This window comes from Lagopus leucura, unplaced genomic scaffold, assembly GCF_019238085.1.
Source record: "Lagopus leucura isolate 7727_CA_CO unplaced genomic scaffold, USGS_WTPT01 Super-Scaffold_100157, whole genome shotgun sequence".
NCBI lineage: Eukaryota > Metazoa > Chordata > Aves > Galliformes > Phasianidae > Lagopus > Lagopus leucura.
Window position 1 is genome coordinate 8,563,548 of NW_024962334.1, and position 13,522 is coordinate 8,577,069.

The following is a 13,522-nucleotide window of genomic DNA, read 5'->3' on the forward strand; positions in this document are numbered from 1 at the left end:
CACTCAGCAGTATCCATTGGTCTTATTGGAAAGGCTGTGACAGCCATAGAGAGCAAGGAGCAGGTTATGGGGCTATTTTCTTATTCTCACCAGAACCTGCACCACAATATAGTGCACTATATACTTGCACTAGTACTTCCTAGTTCCACCTTTCCCAAGTATCCTTTCCAAAAAGGATAATCAGTAAAAGTAGGGTGATTACCAAAGGTGTTCACAGGTTGAACAAGGAGATGCCTCAGACTTTCATTTTTCTGGTTAGATTGAATCAAGAGAACAGGTTGCCTACATGACATCACTACGGATCAAGACTGCACCAGCTGTCCACATTCAGACTGCTCTGGAAAACATGATTTTGTACTCAGATGGCACAAAGGTGGAAAGCTAAAACTAAGGAATTGACAAAACATGGCAAGAGAAATCACAGTCTCTACAAAATAATCACATTAACTATCTCAGATTTTGTTTTCATGTTTCTTCTAAGCCACAATTTGCAGGACAGTTAATTGTTACCTTCAAGTAAGTCTTCAAGTGTCTGGACAAAATGACTTTTTCTTTGGTGTCTGGCACAGCTGACAACAAAACTCTCATTTCTTGATTTGCAGAGATGTCCTTTAAACGAAAGACTTTTCCCAAAAGAGGTTATGCCAGCAGCAGCCTGTTAACACAAACAAGCACATCAACATTTACATGAGATTGCAACCTCCTCCCTGCACCCTGGTTGGTGATCATTTTAGGCTGCCTGGCAATGACAGATACATTATGTTAGACATAACACGTATGTTGGACATTAGGAAGAACTTGTTTTCAGAAAGAGTGGTGAGGCATTGGAATAGGCTGCCCAGGGAGGTGGTGGAGTCACCCTCCTTGGAGGTGTTAGAGGAGAGAGTAGATGTAATACTTAAGGACATGGTTTAGTGGGCAATATTGGGGTAGGTAGTAGGTGGACAGTTGGACTAGAGGTCTTAGAGGTTTTTTCCAACCTTGATAATTCTATGATTCTATGGTTTCAGTGTTGCATTCAGCCCACCTGTTTTGTGCCAAGGTTCGAGAGACACATATAAACTTTGCCTATTTAACATCCCAAATTTTGGGCCCTGTGTGGACTAAGCTCCTTGCTGTCATTCTGTTGTTTCACAGGAAATATAGCAGCAGGAAAGGACAAAGGAGAACGGTCTGTATTTCTAGTCAGCTTCAGCTCCCTTCAACTTTAAGGTCACTCCTCTGGAGATGATGAAGGGCCTGGATATTCAATAACATTTTTAATTAAAGTTCTTCTGATTATGTAAGTCATGTGGGGAAGTTCATAGCCTCCCATTCTGGAATTGAAAGTTATCTACGGTCTCTCAAAGCCACAGAAATAAGAACTAGAGCCAAGCAGGTCATTTGCAATCAATTTTTTTTTTTTTTTCATTAATTTCACCTTTGTCTGAGAATTCTCTATAAACAGATTGAAGAAATTTGTTCATTATTTATATTCAATAGTAATGCCAGTAAATAACTTCCTATCTGTAGAGCAGTCCATTATAAATTATAATATGCAATATGTGCCTTATCCATCTACTTCCCTTTTTTTTTCCCTGGTAAGGGGAGATAGGTAAGAAAGGAACGCAGGATAAGTTTTACAAGAAAATGAACTATTCGTAATTCACTCTTTGTCAGTACGTGAGCATCTCTGATTAAAATTTACCAGGTGAGCCCTTGTGCTTGTAGAGCTTGAATGAATGCAAAAGTCAGAAACAGAAGGACAGCTGAACTCTATCAAATCAAAAGTCTCAAATTCAAATTATCACATACACTTTTCCCTCATTCCACTCTGCTCGACAGCAAACAGAAACTACATAGAGCAGCTTCAGGTCCTGGGTGTTCTCATGAGCCTTCCTCTTATTTTTTCCAGCTACTTGACTGAAAGATCTCCACACTCAGCAGAAACCATGATGCTGTCAATTTTTAAAAAACAGTCTTTTGCTGAAGCCAGAAGATTTTAATATGAAATTAGAAGAGTTCCTTTCCTTACCTCCACCCTCTGCCAAGCATGGAACCAAACCATGATATGCCCACCTAAGCATCAGTCCCTGATGTACCTAAACAAGCCCTGCTATCTACTGAACAGGTAGGTGTGATCAGTAGGATGTGCACAAATATGTGCAGAGCTAGGGAAATCTGTGGCATCCTAAGTATACACTGTGTATACTCTGTTAGTAGCAGACCCTACGTGCCTCAGTTCTGCTCTTTACATTCTCTTTAACGGTCCTACACGGTGTATTTCTACATAACATGGACAAACATTCCGTTTGAACCACATCATCTACCCAGTCTCCAGATGGTGAGACAGTCCACGTGCTTACAGCACCTGGACCACACTGTGGTTAGCTCCAGCTGCAGGGGAAATACTTACCAGGACAGAATCTATCCTGTGTAAGCCTAGAAAGACTGAATTTCCTTCTCAAAGTGTGAATTCTTTTGCAATACATTGCAAATGTGCTCCAAACAACTCTTCTAGGAAAAGCATTTACTATGGATAAATATTAGATGTTCCTACTTAGTAGTAATTTGTTCAAAGTTTGCCTTGCCTCGAGATCTCGAGGCAGAAGGTAGAAAACTAAGAAAAAATGTCAAAGGTGATTCTTCCTCTTCTCTGAAAGAAACGCACTTTTGTAATTAGACATTCTGATCCTCATCCAGCACATGCACTTCTGCTGAAAATCAAACTTTGTAATGCATGGAATGATTTGAATGCCCAGTTGCTTCTTTAAAAATAAAAGAAAAAACGTGGCCATATCCAGCATGGCCCAATGCCTGCATAATCGTGACCACAGGATGTCAATTTCCTCACTGTTGTAGAATAATGTAATTTTGCAGACACATTCAACTCCTTTGTGCCTCAGTGTGAGAGATAATGACTGTTCACTGGAGGCCAGATCTTGCACACCTTAAACAGACAAGCCGTCCCCATTGATTTCAGGCTGTCATCGTACACTCTTCCACCTCCTCATGCAGTCTGCATCAGCACGTGCTCCGAGTGTGTTTGCTGGGTTAGGCTGAAGATCAGAAGTAGCAGTCGCAACGGAGCTGTCTGTAAACAGTGCATTGGGGAGGAGGTGTTGGAGTGGAGATGTCAAAAAGTGATGAGTCTTACAAATATTTTTATCTCATGCTTTACTACAAGCTTTGCTTCCCGCAAGTGAACACCAGCACAACGGAGATGCTTTCATACTAACTCCAAGCAGTCTGCATGACAAAAGTCTTTGTACCCATGTGCGATATCAAAGCACTCTCTGTGCTTAAAAGAAAATGTTACAAAATTTTAGTGTTGTTGAGTTGCTTGGGCTCATTCACTCACACCCCTGCTCTTGTGGCCTTTTGAATTGACTTTCCACCAAAACATTCGGGCTTAATATTCTCAAAATAGCTGCTGGCAGGAAATGTTAGAGTTCTTAGTCTGAGGAATAACAGGGCTGCCTGTTGATCTACACCACCGAGGGTGGGACTCTCATTCTGTGTGCCTCTCCCAGCAGCTCCCACGAGGTTGGCAGTGACATTGGGAGTGTGTGGATGGCTGCAAAACCTCATCAGCCACCCAGTGCAGCTCACAGGTGTGGTGTGAAACATGCAAGACACGATCTTGTTATCAGCAAAATGCCCTCAACACCTCCTGAGCAGAAATAAAGATTGGCAGCTGGGATTGGCTTATCCTTTCTTGCATGGGAACACATTCCAATGTTCACTGAGGCTGGTGGAAAGACTTTCCTGGACTAGGTGTGCTTTGGAACAAGCCTAGTTTATTCATCTCATGTTTTTGCTTCAGAAAATAATTAATGGCACTTGATCTTAATTGTCAGCAGATCTGCTTTCACTATTTGCTTTTGAAATTATATACTAATGTAGCCTATGAAGTTCCTGAACAAGTAAGAATGGCCCAGGCATCTCCTTCCCTGACCTGATTTTACCTCTGCCCCATACAAACCTTTTCCTCTCATGCTTGATGCTGACATTGGAAGTTACAAACAACAGAATTTCTTGTTACTGGTGATGAGATCTAGAATCATAGAATTGTTTGAGTTGGAAGGGACCCATACAGACCATGTAGTTCAACTCCCCTGCAATGAACGGGGACACCTATAGGGTGCTCAGAGCCACACCAGCCTGAGCTCTGAATGTTTCCAGGGAGGGGGCTTCCACCATCTCTCTAGGCAAACCTGTGCCACTGCCTCACCACCCTTATAGAAAAAAAAAAACAAAAAACTTTTTCTTATGTCCAATCTAAATCTCCCCTCTTTTAGTTTGAAACAATTTCCCCTTGTCCTGTCACAACAGACCTTGCTGAAAAGTCTGTCCCTCTCTTTCTTACAGCCTCCCTTTAGATACTGCTCTCAGGTCTCCCTGGAGCCTTCTCTTCTCCAGGCTGAACAGCCCCAGCTCTCTCAGTCTGTCCTTGCAAGGAAGGTGTTCCATCTCTTGGATCATTAACAGTATTAAAGAAGACCTTCTCTGCCTCAGCAAGACTTGCTGGAGAAGCCACCAACAGCCTCTGACCTGTGCCTTGAGTTGAGCCTGTCACTCCCTATTTCCTCCCCTACTTCATGAATCAAGAGCCACACTTAGTGGCCAACCAAGCCTGCAACCCTGCACAAACTCAAAACTGCTCAGATCAGAGCAGCAGGTCCAGGGGGCCATTGCCTTTCAGTAATCCTACTGGCTGCTGATGACTTCCAAGCAACCTGGAAACCTTCCTGCAGTAAAACTGCACACAAAAACAAAATGAAAAGTCTTGTCAAGTTTAGGGTGCAATTACATCTTGCCAGAAACACAACTTTTCAAGTCAAAGTGATCTGTGAGAAAAAAGCTGGGCTAGGGCACACTGCAACTCCATCAGAAAATGAAAAGATGCCCAAATACCCAAATCATCATGTTGCAAGTGTTCTGGCCACCCCTACGGGCAGTTGCTGTTTGAAAGACAGACATGGGAGAGAAAGGATGGATCTTTACACTGTCCTCTCACAGAATCAAGTGTGGGTAAAATAAGAGGTGTCATGGCTGCTGCTGACCTTAAAGCCAGTGGAAATGGAGCATTAAGTGGGATTTTCATAGGTGGCTTTCTGCATCTTCAGGTGTCTTCTGCCCTTAAGCTGTTCATGGCAAGGCTGCCCTGGTGCCTGGCACACTGCTATGGGGACAGCAGTGACACCTCCTCATGTAGAGGCTCCAGGCTGCAGTATGGTGGCTCAGGAGCTGTGTGCAAGCCCAGCAGATCCATGCTGTGACCACCAGAGCTGCTGGAAGAAGGCCACTCCCAGCTATTGTTTTGGCATGGTTTCACTCACTGCTGCAAGCACTTCCCACATTTCTGAGCACAGCAGTCACCTTCTTTCTTATATTAAAACCAGATACAGGTCAGATACGGCAACGGTTGACATGATGCACTCGCTTTCCAAGGCTTAGCACCTTGGCCATCGCAGGAGCGCTGCTCTGCTCCCTGCCAGAGCCGAATTAACAGGCGAGAGACTGCCAGACAGTCAGATTGCGGTCAGCGCAGAGGGGAAGAAACAGGCTGTGCCCAGCTTATTGCAGGCCTGATAGCAGAAATTCCCAGCTCCATGATGAGTGGAGAAACTGACAGACATCGTGCTAAGCCCTGAAGGAAACAGTGCAAGGGGCACGTCAACACCTCAGCCAAAAGTACTGAGTGCACTTTCACCCACCTCTGGCTCGGTAAAGCATATCTTGGTTTGAAACATTAGTATCATGCATGGCTATGATGCTCCTGGTGAGTTAAAGCAGGGGGGTGTACCTCATTTGTGGGTGGAAAGAGCTACACCAGCCTTGCAGGCACTTTCCTTTATCGTGCTTTCCCTCCCTGAGGAATAAGGTCTCTGTGGATGAAGAAGTATCAAGGCTCCTGATAACTCCATGTACATCTTAATGATCACTTACAATGGTAATTAGGTACACATACATTGCAGAAAATGATCTTTATTAATTAGTGGATGATGTTAGACATGAGCAGTGCTATTTTCCACTGAAACTTTCCCACGTATATACAACAGAAATTTATTGATGATGGGCATTTCAGATTCAAGGAGGTAAACGTAGCCTGTTCCATATTCATATGGGACCAATCTCCTGGCAGCGAATAGCAGCTCCTCTCAGAGGCATTGCTACAAGAGTTTCACACAGCACAGGACTGTGGCTGAGTGCTGATGGAAGCTGAAGCGTTTGAGATGGAGGTGATCGAGCCAGAAGTCTGACACACAGAAAGTGTTTCTCCAGGTGATTGCCAGAGGATGGTGTTGGAAAAAAGGAGTTTTTAAAAACAGCTGGTAGAGTCATCTTCCTTCCACCACTATCATTAAGTATCTCCGTTGCTCCATTCCACGTCCACCATCCCTGGAGGTGTTCAAGAACCATGTGGATGTGGCACTGAGGGATGGTCACTGGGCAGTGGGCATGGTGGGGATGGGTTGGCTGTTGAAGTAGGTGATCTTAGTGATCTTTTCCAACCTTAATGATTCAACAATTCTACGAAAAAGCTTGAAGCAGTACAGTCCACTTGCAGGATTACAGCACAGCAGTATGGGTTTCCCGGTGGTTGCTTCTGGTAATCAGAAGAGCTGGAGACCAAGGAAATGGGCAACTCCTCCCATGATGTGCTGAGAAGAAAGGTAACTGAACTGTCAGACAGCAATATTTGCAGACTATGGGAGGCAGCTTCAGAGTCAGATGGAGTCTGGCCTGTAGTCATCCTGCCTGCGTAGCTCCTTCCTCTGGTCAAAAAGCCCTGCAAAGCCCAGGGCTGTACAGCAGAGGTAGGGCCCAGGCACTGGAAACCTGCACAGATGGTGCCTTTAAAGAGCAGGTTGTGCCTGAATGCAGGCTGAGCAGCAAAAGAAAGCCTCCCTGGATGGGGTCTGCTGGACTCATTGTACTGCCAGTCACTACTCTCTCTGACTGTGCTTGTGCTCCCAGGTTGATATATCCAATATTAATGAGGCATTTATACTCCATCTTGGAGACCTCTAAGAACATGCATTTACTCCTAATGGGGTGTGCCGTTAAATTCATTAATATCGTTGACTCTTTTCTTATCTGGAGGAGCTGGTATATAGCAGAATGCTGGATGTTTTGTTCTAATCAGCATGCCTATAAGTAAGCAGGAGTTTGTGCTTGCTCAGTGTCATGTTTTTCTCTGGGTATTCTGGGAATATCAGTGACATGGCAAGTGACAAGCGTATCAGTGACACTAGGACTGAGGGAAATTAGCTGTGAGCTAGTGAAATTCACAAGAGGAAATACATTTTCCGCTAGAATGGTCCTTTCTGAGCCAAGTGCCCACACTGGAGAGTTTGGGGAGCAGTAGCATTTGTTGTCACAGATGCTAAAATACAGTCATAGCCAAATCCATCATAGCTCACAGGTTTGGTGATTGCCATTTCACCAGCTGGGGTGGGAAAATTGCCCCCAACTACTCTGGGAAGAGCTGAGCTGAAAAGGAAACTCAGGCTTACAAGAGTTCATTTCACATCAGCACAGAATGAAGAGAAACCCCAATGTGCGTGTATGCACATGCTAGGAGCAGGAGACAGGATGGATCTAGAGGCATTTCTGGCCACAGCTAAGTGGAGATTTTAAGAAGCACAGCCACACAGACCCATGCATTCACAGACGTAAGCTGCAGGTCTTCCTAGTGGAATAGATTGCCTGGGACGTGCAGAAATGTCTGAATATACTTTTACATGCCAACCTTGCAGGTCTTTAATGCTGGGATTTTGATAATGTTATCTCATGAGGGAAGGAAAGCACAAAGCTCAAACAGGCTTGGATATCACAGATAATTTACACCTTGCTTGCTGAAGTTCTTGCAGCACACTCCTCCAGAAGGCAGCAACAGCAGCAGCAGCCAGGTTTATGCATCTCATTTGGAAGATTTCGGAGAGAGGGACAAAGGATCATCTGTGCATCTCTTTGGGAGGAAGCCTGCTGTTACCTGCCTGCCCAGGATGTTATCTTTGCTCTGAGGAAACATGCCTCGACTGCAGAAAAGGCATGAATTGCATTAATTCTGCCTGGCACCTGTGTATTTAAAACGCTTTCATGCTAATATTTCCATGCGTAATTGTATCACCAAGGTGGGCGCTGGTCATTTTGGAGGCCATCTAGAGAACACATGGAGATACAGCTCTTCAGGGCAGGGAGGAGTTCAGAGATTAAAGGACATACATTTTAGAGCTCATTGATCGGTTCACAAATCATTTCACTGTAGAGATATAAACTCAGGTGGTTTAAAATAGGTGGTTCATTCGCCCCTCTCAGATTTGCAGGGCACTCTAAAGATTTATTTGATGTCAGGATGATGCACACCTCCTCATACTGTTAAATATTTATTCATTGCTCTCATGGCTTGACATTTCTCTGCCCTTTTTTATTTTAAATAGAAATGTTCATTTTGAACCAAGACTCATTACAAGAGGTGGAGCTTGTGGGAAACCCTCTGGCCAAGGAGTGACTGAAAACAACACACGTCTTGCTGGAGAATGCAGATGGTCTCAACAGAGCTAGCAAGGCAATGCCATTGTTCCTTCATCTGCCCCATCTCCATCACCTGGGGCCATGACAAACAGCAGCCCTGACATCTCACCACTGCCCACCCACCTCCCCAAAATCTGTCAGGCTGCAGATGGGTGCTTTGCATAATGCTAGATGGCAAGCTATCCCCTACATCATTTTGCTCACTCACCATGGGCAGCATGCTAATTCAATATCAAACTGATGCTTTGAAGGCTACACAGCCAGCAGAGGGGAAATAGTAGCAAGGAGGAGAAAGTGCCATGCCAGCAAGCAGCTTTCACAGTGTGATGTGAGGCAGGGAAAGCTTCCAGGGGAAAAGTGCCACTCCCAGCTAGAATCAGCCCAAGAAGCCTACACCTAACAGCCTGCCTGCTGCTAGCGGCTGCAGAGCTGCATGGGAGAGGGGATATTGATCAGTTTCCCAAAGGAGGTAACACAGCGTGTGCTGCACTGGAATATATTTGATATTCAGTAGTTTGTGGCATGGTACAGGATGCGAGGACTTTGCTGTTTTGACAGCACTATGAGATCCTTTCATGCAAATCACAGAGTTGAAAGCACAAGGTGACAGCTGCCTGAAAGGAGGGATTTTCTAGTCAGGTAATGGAGCCTTTTGGGTTCACAAACCCCGGTATCCTCCACAGCACCAGGGAGGGCTGGTTACTTAGTGTTGATGTCTGAGGCGGATGTGGGGTTTTCCTGTAACATTCTCTTTCCACTATAAATAAGCCCAAAATTGCCAGACTTGGCATTTCAGAGGCTAAATGATGTCCTGCTCACAAAGAGCTTTGAGATCCTTGCTCTGGAGGCATTAAAACTTGTTTTCAGCACACAGCCACTAGAGAAGCAGTGACAGCATCACCCTCACTCAGACTTCACAGGAAAACTGACAACCTTACCCTTCACAAATGCCACTCAAGGGGGAACTTAAAAGGCAAAAACCTGCAAGAGAAGTCGATTAGGCAAACAAGCAAAAATATCTACTGTACGTACTGCATTGCAATGAACACTTGGCCAAAGTCATTCTGGAGACCTGCTTGCCACTTGCACTTGCAGGGATGTTCTCAAAGTTTACAGAGCCATTAGCAGCACTCTGACTCTGGGATCATTTTGGGGCACATCTCCCATGGCTGCCCTATAGTATACTGCATAGACCTGTAGCACACCATCCATTCAAGTATAGAGGAAAAAGTCCACCAAGGAGCCAGGAGCCCACATCCCATCTGCAGCAAGGGCAGAACTTTCCTTTGCATTTCACAGCTCAGCTGATACATTCCCATTCTATTTTATCCCAGCCAGTCACTTAAAGAAAATCACTGTCATGATAGAAATTAGCACTACAAAATTTGCCAGACATGATGCATCTGTTTCAGTGTTCTGCCTCTAACAAAACAGGGGAGTTCCCTATAGAAAGCAGTTTGCTTGCAACATTACTGCTAACCCATTTTCAGAAACACAGACATTTCCTAGAGCAAAAGAGGTTCCTGATACAAAGGATGGAGGGACCTTTTGTCATAATAATTCCAGTCCTTTTCATGGCACACCAGATTCCCTGGCAAAACGGTGAGCACAAACACAGGAGACTCAGCGTCTGCTGGAGCTGTAGCAATGGGGAGAGAAAAGATTAACACTGTTCCCAACGCTCAAAGGCTCTCAGAGGAAACTGCCAGGAAAGCAAATATGGTTTTAAGCAGGGATGCCTCTGGAGACTTGGGAATCTTTCTACTAGATGCTGTGAATATGGTTGCAAGCCTCAGAAATCCTGGTAAGAGTTCCTGCTGAGATGTTCTGTTGAAGTTAAAATGTCTATGCTGAGACGCTGGAAGTCAGCAAATAAAATGAGCATTAGGGACTCAGCATGCACATTTTCAAGCCTTTGGAGAATTACATTATGTGTGAAAGAGAAAGAAGGCTTTATGGAGATTTGTGGAATTGGTAAACATATTTATTTTGATTATGAATACTGTAACCACATATGCTGTACATAAGTATTAATCTATGCATTGAACTGTAAGGATTTTTCTGCATATTTCTTGGCTGTTTTTAAAAAGTGAGACTCTTCCTGCACAGACTCATGGCCCCATCCCCTTTACTTAGCCATGTCATTCATTCCTGCGTTCAACTGTGACTCAGAGCTCTCCAAAGCACAAGGACATCCAGTTCTCACACCGTTAGTCCACCTCTAATTTTAAAGATCCAGAAACAGAACAAGGAAGGGAAAAGGAGGGACTGAAAACCAGGGCAGGTCCTCCACAGGCATTCTGATACCCAGGGACCAGCGAACCCAGCTACAGCACAGCAATCTGCTGCTGCCATGGTGCTCACAACTCATTTTATCATGTAAGCATCTTGTGTTCTGAATGCCCACTAAGCAAAGAATATGCTTTTAGCACACCAGGCAGACAGTGACACACACAAAGCTCCAGTTTGCGTAGAGTTTTGTCTACTATTGTCAAATTGTGAAAGAGGAAAGGAAAGTGAGAGATTTGGGGCTTTGAGTATATGTAAAAAATGAGAGATCTTGTTTTCTGAATATGTGTGAAAACAGTTTCATATTTTGTTCCTGTAAAGAGAAGCTCCCTTCCACAGCCTCCAGGGCACGCAACACCTTACGGACAGAGAGCAAGCACTGGGAGAAAGTGCCAGACCCACATCATGGCCTCATGGTTCCTGTGGTGGACATGGGATAAAAGTGGCAGAGAAGAGGCATGACTACTCTGCGTCCTGCAGTGAGGGCAATATGGTGCTGTCCACACTGAGGCCTTCCCTTCCTCCTCCTCCCCACAACCATGCAATCAGGGTGGTTCACTGCAGCTCAGTTTGGGTTTAGACCTGCCCAACATGTAAAAGCTGCCAGGGTAGCAGCACTGTCCTTGGCTGCAGTGCCAGGTCCTCCGCAGAGGCCAGGCTGTCTTCTTCCCCACGCTGGCTCCTGCCTCTCTGCAAGCCACGCATCAGGGGGACCTTCATCTCCTCACAGAAGGGCTGGGAAGTGGGCAGAGGAGGGGGAACCCAGTAACAAACCAAGAACTAACAAGCACAAAGAAGCAGAAATCACAGGTAAATATTTGACCGTGGCAAAACCCCACCACTAGCGCACCTATGGGCTGCAAATGGTACGGGATCTTCAAATCAGAGAATCACAGAATCATTAAGGTTGGAAACATCCTCTAAGATCATCTAGTCCAACCACCAACCTGTCACCAATATTGCCCATTAACCTTGCTCCTCAGTGCCACATTTACATCTTCCTGAACACCTCTAGGCATCATGACTCCACCACCTCCATGGACAGCCTGTGCCATTGCCTCACCACTCTTTCAAAGTGTTTCCTAATATCCAACCTACATCAACCTGGATTTTGAAGGAGCAATTGGTTATTTGTGGAAAAGTGCTGAAAATAAAGAAATGAAAGTGGACCAGGAAAAAAAAAAAAAGCTACATTTTTATTTCTACAGGTGGGACTATAGGAGAGAAACTGCAACAGTGAATATCATACTCTCTGCAAGGAGGCTGGATTCCCCTTTAAGGCAAAGGGAATTCAAGTAAACAAGCAGCAGTGAGCAGCTCGGTCATCACAAAGGTATAAGAAACCCTCCAGCCTGGCCCAGATCTATATAATGACACATTTATATGGTCTAGATAAGGCAGCACAGAAGCAGTGACTTTGTTCTAATCTAAATGCCTGATTAATGTGTCTGCAGTTAGCAAGACACTGAACTCAATAAAGGCAGTGAGTAGGAAGGAGATAAGCAAGGGCACAGTGATATGTTTGTTCAGGTGTTAGCATGACAAACATTTTACACCTGCAGTCTTCCTTTGTTTTTAACAAATTCCCCTCCCATTCTCTGAAGGTTCAGGTCTCTATGGTTGCTTCTTTGGAGAAACAAATACATGCCTTTGCTAGTATAAGAGGAAATGCCTCTTTGTGTGCCATATGGGAAGTCCATCACCAGGGAGGCATGAAAGCAAGCAACCAGAGAGAGGTCCAGAGATGAGCAACGAAGAAATGGGAAATTCTGTGGCAAACTCATTTTGTGAGCCTGGTTCTGCCTCCACTGCACCAGTCCAACCCCTCCGCACTGCTGGGCTGACAACTGGGAGATGCTGCATTGCTTCCAGTGTCACTGACTGACGGAAACCCTGGGCAACAAGAATCTCAGAAAATCACACTGATGGGCTTTGGGCTCTCTTAAGCTTTGGTTTAAGGGGATTTCCTAAAACTAAATTGTTGTCTTAATAATCCTATAGCCACAACAGTCTTCAAGCTGATTTCTGGCTTATCAAAAATAATGCAGTATGTCAGGCAGTGGCAAGCTAACACAAAATTACTCTTCTGAGAAAAAAATAACTTGCTGAAAAGCCTGATTTTTCTAGATTCTTTTAGAACTTCATAGTCACTTAGCATAATGATAACAGTATACCAAGAGATGTAAAACTCTGATTTATTAGGGTTTTTTTAATGTCTCCAGCACTGAGCACTGACAAAGAGCACCTTCATGGGAAAGATGGATCTGCTTTGGGGGCAATGGGGAGGGCAGCAGGGGGGTACTCATAGCTGGGACTCACAGCTCCCTTTGCCTTCTGAATTAAGCCCTTCGCTACCTGCTCAGGGCTTGAGATTATCCAGAGGCTGTTTTCATGAGAAAGCAGGAATATCAAGTCCAGGATGCAGCATCTGAAAGCAGACACCACAGAGCAAAAACCTCAGCTGACCCAGGGCACAATATGGGACACACTTGCTTTCCAGCCTGTCATCATTGCAGCACTCCTTCACTGAAGGAAGGGTGAGAATCAGGTCTCCATAATTGTGTTTTTATACGGCAAGAGGATACTCTTCAAGTGCTGTAATAAATTCCAACTTAAAAGAACAAAGGAAATAAGTAATCTTTACAGTGTTTACATTCATTACTCTGACTAACCCTGCACCGGGCACTTCTCAGAACTAAGTTTTCAAGGG

At 44.7% G+C, this 13,522-nt stretch overlaps 1 long non-coding RNA gene across 1 annotated transcript in view; it reads right to left on the bottom strand.

The window, feature by feature from the left end:
• The window catches only part of LOC122189546, a 106,335-nt gene that overhangs the window by 29,783 nt on the left and 63,030 nt on the right, over nt 1-13,522 (bottom strand). The window contains exon 4 of the long non-coding RNA XR_006181854.1: nt 511-655. This is a non-coding gene — a long non-coding RNA (uncharacterized LOC122189546). The remainder of the gene's footprint in view (nt 1-510; nt 656-13,522) is intronic.